Here is a 15,694-nt window from a genome sequence, read left to right as displayed (position 1 = left end):
ACCTGGGGTCCTGCTGCTCAAGGTTGAGACGGCATGGCACCACATTAGACAGCAACTGGCTGTCAGTTTTAAGTTTATCAGTGTGGATTGCGAATGGCTCCAGCAACTTCCCCATATGATCTATCTTGTCCCAGTCATGCTCTGTGCTCACCCTCAGATTTCTTCCTTGTTAGCTACCCACCGGGCTAAAACTATTTTAATCATTGCTATTTCCACGTCATTTCAACTGAAACATTTAAATGAAGACGTTGAATCAACTTGGAAATCTGATTGGATTTGAAAAAAAGTCATCAATTTAAGGGAATTTGTCTTTTTTTCACCCACCTTTTAACCTAAATCCAGTGACAGGATGACATTTTTTGTTGATTCCACATTGAATTCACATTAATTGAAAACTCAACCAAATGTAAATTATCACTAGATCGTGATACACAAAATAGCCCTATTTGAAACATGGGCATCTACCCGCCAGATTCAGAAAAAAACCTAAAACTAAACATAATTTATGATGGTTTTAATTTAATTTTGTTTTGCAGTCAAAGATAAGCTTCAGTATAGTTTTAGTTTTTCAAATGTTTCAATGTTTATTTTATATCACTAAATCTAATTCCAATTTTTATTAGAATTTTAGTTTCAGTATTCCGTTACTATAATAACCTTGGTATGGTACGGTCTAATTGAAAATTACTAAAACATTTAGACTGTGACCATGACAAAGACAAGATCTCTATTCCCTTAGAATACATGTTGACTCACCTGTGTGAATGAACATGTTTCTTCATGTTAGACTTCTGGTGAGATCCGATTAGCAGGTGGGTGGATAGGGTTGAGGAATGCTTGAACACTTTCCCACACACACACCTTACAGCCAAACGTATGCTCCTGAAACACATGAGAACACAGCATACTATATAGGCTACATATTTTGTGAAGAATTGTATTTATTGAGTTTTCACATTCCAAAAGGGTGGATAGTTTTTGTATAGTTTCTTTCCAGAATTGTAGGGTGGGTGGACAGAGCCTGTGGGTGAAGTGTGGTTGGAGTTGTTCTTCATTATTTTGTTTTGATGCATAAAATTTTGTTTATAGCTGAATATTGTTTAGGAGTTCATTGTGCATTATCGTGTTAGATATAGGAGTTCGCTGTGGCATTACTGTTTGGGTGTTGTGATACCCTTGTCTATCCCCCACGTTTCTCTTTCTCAGTAACTTCCCTATTTGTCGCCGTGGGCTGTACGGTGTCGTCCGTTCGTACTAGGAGACAAGGTGCGCGTGGTATGCGTACCTTCTTATTTTTTTACGATGAACATGAACAAACTAACATTAACAAAAACACGAACGTGAGGTATACAATAGTGCAGACAAGCACTATCTTAGCACGACCCCAAACCAAAAGGCACCTAATATAATTCCCCATCGCCCGCTAAACGCTGCCTCCTGATTGGGCACCATATCAGGCCCATTGAAGATTATAAACTACCTAGACCTACAACAACCAACTAGACCTACAAAAACCCTAGACAGTACAACACTAGCATACCCTCGTTCACACCTGACCTACCAAATATAAGAAACAGAGAGGATATTAAGGTCAGAGCGTGACGTAGGGACCTGGTAGTGCTTCAGCATACTCTGCCAGCGATGATTGTCCAGCCTAAAGTGATATTTTCAGGCATTTATGTGTTTGTCACTTTCTCTTGAAGGTGCCAGTTAACAGTATTAGGAGTTTTTCTGGGAACACTGCTTGAAGAAATCAGCCTCGTGTAATTGTTTATGTTAATAATAAATAAAGGTGGTTATGGTGCTGGAACTGGGTGTAATTATCAGTCGTGTTTTTATAATCCCATCGTGGGATGGCCTCATGACACACATAATTAATACACTTATAAGTATGTGGACAGAGGGCTTTCAAATGTAGAAGGTAAAGTTCGCAAGAAGTTCTCTTCGACAACGGGTTTGTCGTAAGTAATTGTTGTAATAATCTCAATTGCGCTGAATTCTACTTCTCATGAGTGCTCAAAGTCTGTTTACCGGATTACCAGGTGGATCGAGTGTACCTTAGTTTAGCATGAGCAACACAGTCACCGCTTGAGTAATCTCTGGAAAAACTTCACGTTGTCCAGCCAAATACTTCGGCTAAATGGCTATGCTTCATTGAGGCTTCGTAGCCACGTCGGGATGACGGTAGCGACGCCGATAGAACTGGAATCCTTGTCAGAGGCTGGCGAAATGCGGAGTAAGGTTTGCGCAGAGCGACTGGCGACGTAATGCTGATAACTGGCTGGCTCCATTTTCAGTGTGCAACCTGGAACAGCCTGCGGCGTTTCTGTGGCATTCCACCTACACGACATTGGGCTTGAAGTTCGAGCCTTGGCTCGCTCGGGCGCACAGCGACCAATCGACTAGCTGGAAACAGGGTTGCCGTTGTGGCCGGGCCGCCACACGTTTTGCACTACAAGTGGGATAGTTTGATTTCCCTTTCAATAAACGCAGATATCTCACGGTGATTGGACTCAGAGGATTCTGAGCAGGATCTCCAACCGAGTTCATGGCGGACATGTTCAGACTGAAGTTTTGGCGCGTGCAGGCTTTTTCCATTCCCAGAACTCGATAGGCTACGCATCTTTGCAGCTTGCACCGAACACCTTCGCCGAGGGCCGGCCTACCCATCCCATCATAATGTGTCCGCTGCGATCAAGAAAGGAGCTCGTCTTCGTTGTGGGCAAAGGAACATGCGAGTTCACCTTCCCAAGCCAAAGATCAGTAGTACCAGGATATCTCGTCACGTCCTGACTAGGTTCTTATGTGTTTGCTTGTTTTTAGTGTTGGTTCAGACGTGGATGGGTGGGCTTCTCTGTTGTGTTGCTAGTTTTTGTTGTTCTGTGTTCGGCCCCTAATTGGGTTCTCATCAGAGCAGCTGGTCATCGTTGTTCCCTGATTGAGATCACTTATATAGGTGGCTTGTTTTGTGTTGTGATTTGGTGGGTGGTTGTTTCCTGTCTCTGTGTTTTCTCTGCACCAGATAGGGCTGTTTCGGTTTGCACGTTTGTTATTTTGTAGTATTTGTAAGTGTTCACAGTATTTGTCTGTTAATTAAACATGTTGACACGAGCTACGCTGCGTCTTGGTCCGATCCCTGTTACACTCTCTCTTCTCATGAAGAGAGGGAGGCTGCCGTCAATATCAGGTCTAGCCTGCCAAGAAAAGGGCCGCATTCACGACATCACAAGTCCACTCTGTACAAGAGGGAATCCGCTTTGGCTGATTTATCCTGCCCGTCTCCGTGTCAGCGAGTCAATTTTTTCGAAATCCTGAAGAACTGAGTCCTTCTACCGACAGCGCATACATTGAATGCCTGAACTTCTGGGTTCAGGCATTCAATGCCTGGGTTCAGGGTTGCCTGGGTTCAGGCATTCCCAGAACTTCAGGCATGAAGTTCTGGGTGACTTTAACCTCCCCACGTCTCCTTTGACTCATTCCTCTCTGCCTCTCTTTCCCTCCTCTCTCTTTTGACCTCACCCTCTCACCTTCCCCCTACTACACAAGGCAGGCATACGCTTGACCTCATCTTTACTAGATGCTGTTCTCACTAATCTCACTGCAACTCCCCTCCAAGTCTCCGACACTACTTGTATCCTTTTCCCTCTCGCTCTCATCCAACACTTCCCCACACTGCCCCTACTCGGATGTTTCGCGCCGTCCCAACCTTCGCTCTTTCTCCCCGCTACTCTCTCCTCTTCCACTATCATCTCTTCCCTCTGCTCAAACCTTCTCCAACCTATCTCCTGATTCTGCCCTCCACCTCCCTCTCCCCCTTTCTGCATCCTTTGACTCTCTATGTCCCCTATCCTCCAGGCCGGCTCGGTCCTCCCCTCCTGCTCCGTGGCTCGACGACTCACTGCGAGCTCACAGAACAGGGCTCCGGGCAGCGAGCGGGGATGAGGAAACTCGCCTCCCTGCGGACCTGGCATCCTTTCACTCCCTCCTCTCTACTTCTCCTTTCTGTCTCTTGCTGCTAAAGCCACTTTCTTCCACTCAATTCCAAGCATCTGCCTCTAACCCTAGGAAGCTCTTTGCCACCTTCTTCCTCCCTCCTGATCCTCCCCTCCCTCCCCCCTCCTCCTCTCTGCAGATGACTTCGTCAACCATTTTGAAAAAAGGTCGACGACATCCGATCCTCGTTTGCTAAGTCAAACGACACCGCTGGTTCTGCTCACACTGCCTACCCTGTGCTTTGACCTCTTTCTCCCCTCTCTCTCCAGATGAAATCTCGCGTCTTGTGACGGCGGCCGCCACAACCTGCCGCTTGACCTATCCCCTCTCTTCTCCAGACCATTTCCGAGACCTTCTCCCTTACCTCACCTCGCTCATCAACTCATCCTTGACCGCTGGCTACGTCCCTTCCGTCTTCAAGAGAGCGAGAGTTGCACCTTCTGAAAAAACCTACACTCGATCCCTCCGATGTCAACACTACAGACCAGTACCTTTCTTTTTCTCTCAAACTCTTGAACGTGCCGTCCTTGGCCAGCTCTCCTGCTATCTCTCTCAGAATGACCTTCTTGATCCAAATCAGTCAGGTTTCAAGACTAGTCATTCAACTGAGACTGCTCTTCTCTGTGTCACGGAGGCGCTCCGCACTGCTAAAGCTACTCTCTCTCCTCTGCTCTCATCCTTCTAGACCTATCGGCTGCCTTTGATACTGTGACCATCAGATCCTCCTCTCCACCCTCTCCGAGCTGGGCATCTCCGGCGCGGCCCACGCTTGGATTGCGTCCTACCTGACAGGTCGCTCCTACCAGGTGGCGTGGCGAGAATCTGTTTCCGCACCACGTGCTCTCACCACTGGTGTCCCCCAGGGCTCTGTTCTAGGCCCTCTCCTATTCTCGCTATACACCAAGTCACTTGGCTCTGTCATATCTCACATGGTCTCTCCTATCATTGCTATGCAGACGACACACAATTATCTTCTCTTTCCCCCCTCTGATAACCAGGTGGCGAATCGCATCTCTGCATGTCTGGCAGACTTCAGTGTGGATGACGGATCACCACCTCAAGCTGAACCTCGCAAGACGGAGCTGCTCTTCCTCCCGGGGAAGGACTGCCCGTTCCATGATCTCGCCATCAACGGTTGACAACTCCATTGTGTCCTCCTCCCAGAGTGCTAAGAACCTTGGCGTGATCCTGGACAACACCCTGTCGTTCTCAACTACATCAAGGCGGTGACCCGTTCCTGTAGGTTCATGCTCTACAACATTCGCAGAGTACGACCCTGCCTCACACAGGCAGCGGCGCAGGTCCAATCCAGGCACTTGTCATCTCCCGTCTGGATTACTGCAACTCGCTGTTGGCTGGGCTCCCCTGCCTGTGCTATTAAACCCTACAACTCATCCAGAACGCCGCAGCCCGTCTGGTGTTCAACCTTTCCCAAGTTCTCTCACGTCCCCCGCTCCTCCGCTCTCTCCACTGGCTTCCAGTTGAAGCTCGCATCCGCTACAAGACCATGGTGCTTGCCTACGGAGCTGTGAGGGAACGGCACCTCCGTACCTTCAGGCTCTGATCAGGCCTACACCCACAACAAGGGCACTGCGTTCACCACCTCTGGCCTGCTCGCTCCCTACCTCTGAGGAAGTACAGTTCCCGCTCAGCCCAGTCAAAACTGTTCGCTGCTCTGGCACCCCAATGGTGGAACAAACTCCCTCACGACGCCAGGTCAGCGGAGTCCAATCACCACCTTCCGGAGACACCTGAAACCCACCTCTTTAAGAATACCTAGGAAGGATAGTAATCCTTCTAACCCCCCTCCCCCTTAAAAGAGTTAGTGTGCACTATTGTAAGTGGTTGTTCCACTGGATATATAAGGTGAATGCACCAATTTGTAAGTCGCTCTGATAAGAGCGTCTGCTAAATGACTTAAATGTAAATGTGAACTGGGAGGATGTCTCACCTGCCTGTTATGTGAGTAATGTTAGTTCTAGTGGCCGTGTGGCACTAGGCTCATACATCTATGGCATCTGTTCGATCCGATTCTGTTGAAACAATCCTATGCTAAAGCTTGCTGGTCCAGTAGTATGATATTTAACATTCTTGTTATTGTATTTTTTTTAACGGACACTCTGAACTACCGTGGTTTACGTTGGCCATGATTGGTGATGTTGGTCCCTGACGGTCGTCAGTTACATTCACTTTATCTTGGACTCCACTACGACATTGGAGTCTAATAATATCACTCCTCTCTTCCAGTTGCACTCTTGTTTAATTGTTGCACTAGCTGAAGAGTATAGACCCACGGTTCGTTTGCCTAATTGTACATATCCAAAATGCTAGTTGTCCGGTTTGTATACTTTTATTGAATTGTTTCCTTCTAACAACATTTAACAATTTACAAATACAGTGGCTGACCCTTTTCATAGCCTACTGATTAATTTCAAATGTTTCTCATTCCTCAGCCCTGTGGCGACACCTAGTGGACTACACTCATTTTATGCCCAATGAAATGTCACCGATCGCTGTTAAAATTTTTCAATAACTGAAGCAGAAGGTTATTATACTCGTTGTTTAAAGTGTGACCGAAACCCAAAATGTTCACTTGCCTATTGACATATTTTTTTTTATTTCAAGGGCGTATGTAACTTCTTTCCTAGGTCGGTTTGACCTCACTGCACATGTAGGGTAATCAACAGATGCTGAGTAAGATCATTCCTACTGCTTGTCTCGTTCATAACGAGTTTAGGATTTGTATTTTTCCCTTGTTGTACTTGGAGTCGGGGGTTACGTTGCTCTGCTTTTTTAGGATTTGATACATTTTTTATTCAGATGTTTTTTCATGCTGCTCCTCTCTCAATCTCTCTTTTCCACTTTCTTTTTCATTTGAGTTCTCTTATAAGGATTAATGTCTAGTTCAACAACAAGTCAGGATGGTACTTTAGGGCTTCCAGTCAGACTGGTGACATGGAACATTCGCGATTGTGGGGGGCAAATTAAGCGCTCCAGAGTATTTTCACATCTGAAGAGCCTGATTACTGATATCGCATTTCTTCAGGAAACTCACCTACTTGTTAACAACCATACTAGATTGCGTAAAGCATGGGCTGGACAGGTTTTTCATTCTAATTTTAACATCAAAGCTAGGGGAACAGCAATAGTGATTCACAAACGAGTACTGTTTTCACCCTCACAGATCATTTCAGATCCTGGAGGATGTTATACAATAGTTACTGGCACACTCTTCCAAACCCCTGTAGTACTTGCGTATGTTTGCGCCCCTAACTGGGATGACACTCGATTTATGACATCTCTTTTAGCCTCTCTCCCTAATCTTGACAACCACTGCCTCATCTTCGGCGGGGACCTTAACTGTGTTATTGAACCAAGACTTGACCGGTCTAATCCCAGAACACTCACTCCTTCCGGGATGGCAAAAACTCTTTCTACATTCATTACCCAAATGGGTTGTGTTGATCCATGGCACTTCCTCCACCCCGTCACAAAATACCTTTTTCTCATGTTCATCAAGCCTACTCGCACGTAGACAACTTTTTTTTTTTAGATAGAGCCCTTCTTCCCTCAGTTAAAAATACAGAATATTCTGCGATAGTGATTTCGAACCATTCCCCCAACATTCTGGATTTAGCACTTACCCCGAATGCAAAAAAAAAGTCAAATTGGAGATTGTCTAACAAAGAATTCTGTGACTTTATTTTGACCAACATAGATGTATTCCTTCAAACAAATGAAAATGATGACACCTCCCCTTCAATTCTTTGCGAGACGTTCAAAGCTGTATTATGGGGAAAGATCATTTCTTACAACGCTCATCATGTCAAACAAAGAACTGAAACATCAGGAACTGGTGGACTCAATCCTGGCAATAGACCTCCAGTATTCAACTTCACCATCCCCTGAATTATACACAGAGAGGCTGAAACTTCAAACTCAATTTAATCTGCTTTCCACTGACAAAGCACAGTTTCTGTTGCAACGAACAAAGGTGACATACTACGAATATGGTGACAAGGCCAGCCGCCTTTTGGCACACCAACTTAAACGGCAGCATCTCATCTTATCTCTCAGGTATATGACTCCTCCCGTAATCTTACAAGTGATCCCTCTAATATTAATTCTACTTTTGTTTCATTTTATTCTAACCTCTACAAATCTGAACCTCGTCAGATAATACGGCTATGGACAAAACTTTTGTTATTGACCAAATACTTATTTTCCACCATAATTTGCAAATAAATTCATTAAATCCTACAATGTGATTTTCTGGATTTTTTTTCTGTCATAGTTGAAGTGTACCTATGATGAAAATTACAGGCCTCTCTCATCTTTTTAAGTGGGAGAACTTGCACAATTGGTGGCTGACTAAATACGTTTTTGCCCCACTGTACTGGTGTCCCACCTTGGTGCAGGATGTCACTCGGTGTGTCGACTCCTGTTTCATATGTGCTCAAACTAAGTCCCCCCGGGAATGCTCCAGCAGGGAAGCTCCTTCTGCTTCCCGTGCCTCAGCGACCTTGGTCACATCTATCCATTGACTTTGTAACCAATCCCCCCCCCCCCCTCTGATAGTTTCACCACTATTCTGGTGGTAGTGGATAGATTTTCCAAGTCATGTCGATTAATCCCAATTCCTGGTCTCCCCACTGCTCTCCAGGTCGCTGAGGCACTCTTCCAGCAGGTCTTCCGGCATTATGGTCTTCCGGAGGACAACGTCTCTGACCGTGGCCCCTAATTCATATCACGAATTTGGAGGGCCTTCTTGGAGAAGCTCGGGGTCACGGTCAGCTTCACTTCCGGGTATCGGCCTCAGTCCAACGGGCAGGTGAAGAGGATGAACCAGGAGCTGGGGAGGTTCCTGAGGAGTCACTGTCAGGATCGGCAGGGTGCATGGTGCACGATTCCTTCCCTGGGAAGAGTATACCCAGAACTCCCTACATCACTCCTCTACTGGGTTGACCCCCTTCCAGTGTGTTTTGGGTTTCCAGCAAGCCCTGGCCCTGTGGCCACCGGGCCAGACTGCGGCTTCTGTGGTAGATGAGTGATTCCGGCGCACGGAGGAGGTTTGGAGCAACGGGCACATGAGACTTCAACACGTTGTCCATCGTCAGAAGGAACAGGCAGACCGCCACCGCAGTGAGACCCCTGTGTTCCAACCTGGGGACCTGGCTCTCTACCAGGAACCTCCCACTCCGCCTGCCCTGCAAGAAACTAAGCCCCCGGTTTGTGGGGCCGTTCAAGGTTCTCCGGAGGGTCAACGAGTTACATACAGGTTACCCAGCCACTATCGCATGTCACCCTCTTCATGTTTCCCTTCTCAGGCCAATGGTTCCTGGTCCCCTAGCTGATACTGTCCCCCACGACATACCCCCACCCCCCCTGGACATTGAGGGGGGTCCGGCGTACGCTGTCAGATCCCTACTGGACTCCCAACATTGTGGGGGTCGGCTCCAGTATCTGGTGGACTGGGAGGGGTATGGCCCAGAGGAGCGGTGTTGGGTTCCGGTGGAGGACATTCTGGACCCCAACATCATCCGTTATTTCCACATTCTCCGCCCGGACCTACTCGCTCCTCGTCCTCAGGTTCATCCCTTGGACGGCGGCATCCTGCAGCTGGAGCTGCGTGTCAGATGAGGGGGGGTGGGGGTACTGTCACATCTTCTCCTGCTCCTCCCCTCTGGCATACAACGTCACCAGAGTACTAACCACCGGTCCTGGCATTCATCATTATGCACACCTGTTAATAATTATGATTCACACCTGGACTTCATTACCTTCATCATTTCCTACCCTTTATGTCACTCCCTTATGTTTTCTCACCAGTTGGTATTGTTCACCAACGTGTAGCCTTATGGAATTGTCTCATTACTGGTTTTGTTTTATTAAACGTTGCACCTGCTTCCCGACTCACAGCTCAATTATTACACTGAGTCTTTCTGGGTAAGTCTCTAAGAGCTTTGCACACCTTGATTGTACAATATTTACCCATTATTCTTCAAGCTCTGTCAAGTTGGTTGTTGATCATTGCTAGACAACCCTTTTCAAGTCTTGTCGCAGATTTAAGTCCAAGCTGTAACTCGCTCAAAATACATGTTTTGTCATACCCATACCCGTGGTATATTGTGTCATACCATTGCTATCAGCATTTAGGGCTCAAACCACCCAGTTTATAATTATAGACTGGGATTCTCATTGATACAATCAAAATCAATAATGCAAAGCCAGTTCAGACAGGTAACCCGAGTTTTCACATCAACTGATATTACACCAATTAGATTCATCAATCTACCTAATATGGAGGTCTATTTAGTTTACCAGGTTCTGCACACACACATTCTCTGATGGCTGCCAAGCGCAAGTTATGTGCCAGTGTTTCTTGGTGACATGCTGTTGCTGTAACATGCGTTACTCACTATGCATGTCTGTTTTCTGTTACTCCACCACCGCCCCACCCACTGGGCACAAGGGTCAGTTCAATGTCTAGTTTTGATTTACATTTGGTTGAGTTGTCAGCTAACGTGAATTCAATGTGAAATCAACATAAAATGTCACCATGTCATTGGATTTAGGTAAAAAATAGGGTGACAAAAATATGAAATCCCCTTATATTGACGACTTTTTGCTAATCCTATCAGTTTAAGTTTCAAGTTTTTAATGGCACAGTATAATGACATGTCTAATGAAATGCCAGTGCAAAAATGAAATACAAGGGTCAAATCAGTCTGTGTAGTCATATTGTTAGTTATTTAGTTGGCTATTTAGCATTCTTATGGTTTGGGATAGAAGCTATTCAGGAGCCTGTAGGTGTCAGACTTGATGCACTGGTACCGCTTGCAGAGAGAACAGTCTATGGCTTGGGTGGCTGGAGTCTTTAACGATTTTCCGAGCCTTCCTTTCACACTGCCTGATATAGAGGTCCTAGATGGCAAGGAGCTCAGTCCCAATAATGTACTGGGTTGTCCGTACCACCCACTGTAGCAACACGAGATTGAGGGCGGTGCAGTTGCCATACCAAACAATGATGCAGCCAGTCAATATGCTCTCAATGGTGTAGCTGTATAACTTTTTGAGGATTTGAGAGCACATGCCAAACGTTTTCATTCTCCTGTGGGGGAAGAGGCGCTGTCGCGCCTTCTTCGCGACTGTGGACAACTTTAAGTCCTTAGTGATTTGGACTTTGAGGAACTTGAAACTCTCGCCCCCTGTTTCCTGTTGTCCACGATCAGCTCCTTGGTCTTACTGACGTTGAGGGAGAAATTGTTGTCCTGGCATCACTTCTCCCTGTAGGCTGTCTCATCATTTCTGGTGATCAGGCCTACCACTGTTGTGTCGTCAGCAAACTTGATGGTGTACAATAGGCGACGAAGCTCAAACCCCTGGGGGAACCCATGTTGAGGGACAGCATGTTGAACGCTGAGCTGCAGTCAATGAGGAGCATTCTCACATAGGTATCCCTCTTATCTATGGTGGGTCAAGGGCAGTGTGGAGTGTAATTGAGATTGCGTCGTGTATGGAGCTGTGGGGGCGATATGCAAATTGGAGTGGGTCAAGTGTGTAAGGGATGTCGAAGCGTGCATAAAATGCATTGAGTTTGTCTGGTTGATTTTATTTTTGATTTCACCTTTTATTTAACCAGGTAGGCCAGTTGAGAACAAGTTCTCATTTACAACTGCGACCTGGTCAAGATAAAGCAAAGTAGTGCGACACAAACAATACAGAGTTACACATGGGATAAACAAACATACAGTCAATAACACAATAGAAAAATCTATATACAGTGTCTGCAAATGTTGTAAGATTAGGGAGGTAAGGCAATAAATAGGCCGCAGTGGCAAAATAAACTACAATTTAGCATTAATACTGGAGTGATAGATGTGCAGAAGATGATGTGCAAGTAGAGATACTGGGGTGCAAAGGAGCAAAAAAATAAATAACACTATGGAGATGAGGTAGTTGGGTGGGCTATTTACAGATGGGCTGTGTACAGGTGCAATGATCGGTAAGCTGCTTTGACAGCTGATACTTAAAGTTAGTTAGAGAGACATAAGTCTCCAGCTTCAATGATTTTTGCAATTCGTTCCAGTCATTGGCAGCAGCGAACTGGAAGGAAAGGAGCCCAAAGGGGGAGTTGGCTTTGGGGATGACCAGTGAAATATACCTGCTGTAGCGCGTTCTATGGGTTGGTGTTGCTATGGTGACCAGTGAGCTGAGAAGGTGGGGATTTACCTTGCAAAGACTTATAGATGACCTGGAGCCAGTGGGTTTGGTAACGAATATGAAGCGAGGACCAGCCAACGAGAGCATACAGGTGGTGGGTAGTATATGGGGCTTTGGTGACAAAACGGATGGCACTGTGATAGACTACATCCAATTTGCTGAGTAGAGTGTTGAAGGCTATTTTGTCAATTACATCGCCGAAGTCGAGGATCGGTAGGATAGTCAGTTTTACGAGGGTGTGTTTAGCAGCATAAGTGAAGGAGGCTTTGTTACAAAATAGGAAGCCGATTCTAGATTTCATTTTGGATTGGAGATGCTTAACGTTAGTCTGGAAGGAGAGTTTACAGTCAAACCAGACACCTAGGTATTTGTAGTTGTCCACATATTCTAAGTCAGAACCGTCCAGAGTAGTGATGCTAGTGTCGCGGTAGGGGATTTTGCTATAAGACCGTTAAGGTACCCCCGTCGAGAGTGATACAAGTCGTCTCACTCAGGTTCTTATGTCACCCGGCTAACAGGTGACTCACAGGTCCGCCGGACTGACCTGGTTATGTATCCTGCCCTTTATTCGGAGATTAGCCTTATTTGATGCCGTTAGGCTTTTTCCGGGATCTTAGATAATATTAATCAGACTTAGAGTACCTCACTTTCCCTTTGTATGCTCTTATATCTAGGCTCACGTAAGCTATGACGTAGTTACGATTTACAGTCTATGTCCGTCGACTAATACTACTTGAATATTAATATAGAGGATACTTGTTACAATAAAATGATTAATCTGTCCAAACCATTATATTGTCTTTAGTGTAGAAACTAGACTTATTTCCCTAGATTTGGGAGTGTCAGAGGAGTTTTCTCCCATAGGGCTTAAGATCTAGTTTCTACTTTTTATTCATTCATTGTTTGCAAAGCACACAGTTATACACGTCATTACAGTTTCTTTACGTCCTTTCAATAAAACATCAATAATCATCAAAACACTTACTACTATTAATGCCTTATTTATGTATTACAACAAGCGGTTAATTACCTTAGCGTAGGTTGACCTGGTTGATTCCCAGAGAGTATGTTCTTCAACTCACAATTGCTCTACCGGTATAGCCAATCACTTCAGTATCTGTTCCTCCTGCTAGAAGTTGTGCTATGACCTTTTTCTTTTTTATATATTTTTTTCTGATTAGTAACGAGACTGCTATCGTAGATCAAGACCCTTTGTAACACCACTAAGAGTGTACGGGGTACTTGTCTCAGTAGGTCTTGCCCAAAAACCAGCGGTCAAAAGATACAATTGTTCTAGAGTATGAAAGTCAGATATGTATCTGTTACTCCTACTAGAAGTTGCACTATGATTTACTAATTATTGAAGAGACGGTTCGAGAACAAGACCCTTCATAACACCCCTGACGCTATTCATCCACTCCAGCTTGGTGGATATATTCAGCGCAAGGAGTGTATAGGGTAGTTGACTCAGTATGTCTCGTTCAGAAATCAGAAGTCAAGAGATACAATTGTTCTAGAGTATGAAAGTCAGATATTACCTTTTAGGTTGATGATAGTTGAAGTATCACACGCTGTCTGTCGGTGATAAGTCAAGTAGCACTATCACACCTTTTTTTGGGAAGGCATGCTTCTTATATACTCTCTTCGGGACCCAGTCAGCTTAGCGCTGAGTCACATTCTAACATTGTGGCGAGCTATTTCTGTAAAGGGGTCAGTTTGACATGTCACTGTGAAACATTACTAATGACAGATGTACCCTCTATCCCAAATTCTTGCATCAGTTTAACCCATTCAAATTCTACTGTTAGTCTAGCGCTTTTCCGTTCCGTCGATGACTCGCCCTCTTCCCCATCTGGGGGCGGTGCTCGAATGCAAGGCATCTCATCGAGCCAGCTATTCGGCCTCCACTCAAGAGACGGAGCCAGTGATGACGGTGTGGGCAGATCCTGCAAAGGAGGTGTTATCAGGTAGTTTTTTAGTGCTTCCGTCACACCCTCTCCAGGGCCTGATGAAGACCTCCTCTTCTGGAGTCTTTTTGTCTTGGTGTTGTGTTTGTTTGTTTCACCCATTACTACTGATCCTAACAGATACCCCTGCCAGTTGTACACTACTCCCACTATCACTCTTGGATTCCCTGCTAAAACATATCTAGTAATTCCATACTTTTTATCTTTTGTAGCTGTTTTTGCAATCAAGCGACCCTCTAGGGTTAACTCAATAAAGGATACCTCTTGTCTCCAAGGCTCCCTAGTACTACAGTAATACCTTTTTTCATGTCCTTGGTACGTCCCCATTTTGCATAAACATGTTGTGCACAATGGGTCTGCAATGGGCTTTCCACTGAGAATGCTAGCAATCTTCCCTGTGGTAAGAGCTCTACATCTTTTACACTCTTCGAAGCGGTCTCGAGGGTTCTGTCCCAAGGTTCCATCCTGTATAATACATTTCTCCTGTTATTTTTTGAATCAGTTTGATAAACAAATCAGTTTGATAACCATGGTTCTACACTAACTCATACATTCACTACATTCTCCGAAGTGGTCTCCTGCCATCTCCTGGGAAGGTCCAGCCTGTATAGTACATCTCTCCCGTTAAACCCTTCATAGCTACTTCCCCAGTAAGCGGATCCCAGGGAACTATCGCTCCACTATGTCTGAGCGTTAGCTCCATGGGTATTACTTCCTTCGTTAATACCCCATCTTGATTAACAAATACATTTTGCATCGGCCAGCTTTGGGCCCTGGTCAAACACCCCCAGCAACAGTTTTCTGTTGTTTTTCCCCTTAAACTAAGGTGCCCATGTAAGTATCCTGCTACACTTATCCCACAATTACCACAGTCATATAACCTACTCCCCACAGTTTTCCATAACACAACTTCCCCCTGATACATATCCCCTGATGGTCTATCTCATCCTCTGCATGAGGGGTGTTTCTTGTAAAAGTTCTCTAAGTTGTAACAGGTTAGATCCCCTATATCCCCTATATATGTGCAGAGCTGATCTCCACTACTCCCCTCTTCATCCTCCACTCTTTCTTCTTCCTATTATGTTTTGGGGAAGCAAGGGGTTAACTTCTTAGAACTAGGGGGCGACATTTTCACTTTTGGATGAATTGGTGCCCAAATTGAATGGCCTCGTACTCTGTCCTAGATCATATGATATGCATATTATTATTACTATTGGATAGAAAACACTCTGAAGTTTCTAAAACTGTTTGAATTATTATCTGTGAGTATAACAAAACTCATATGCAGCCTAATGACTTCCAAATTTATCTATTGGATATGTGTAAGATATTTGGAAATGGGTTCGCTGTGAAAGGCATCGCCTATTCAAATGTCTTATATTTATGGATCTGTATGCACTTCATACGCCTTTCCACTAGATGTCAACAGCAGTAGACGTGGAGATTGAAGCATCTAGCCTGATGGGACCGGATGAGAGCCATTGGAGTGACTGGTCAGGCAATATTGCCAG

The sequence above is a fragment of the Salvelinus sp. IW2-2015 genome, unplaced genomic scaffold, assembly GCF_002910315.2.
Source record: "Salvelinus sp. IW2-2015 unplaced genomic scaffold, ASM291031v2 Un_scaffold3334, whole genome shotgun sequence".
NCBI lineage: Eukaryota > Metazoa > Chordata > Actinopteri > Salmoniformes > Salmonidae > Salvelinus > Salvelinus sp. IW2-2015.
The sequence above is the reverse complement of the archived record's forward strand: the minus strand, read 5'-3'. Positions refer to the sequence as shown.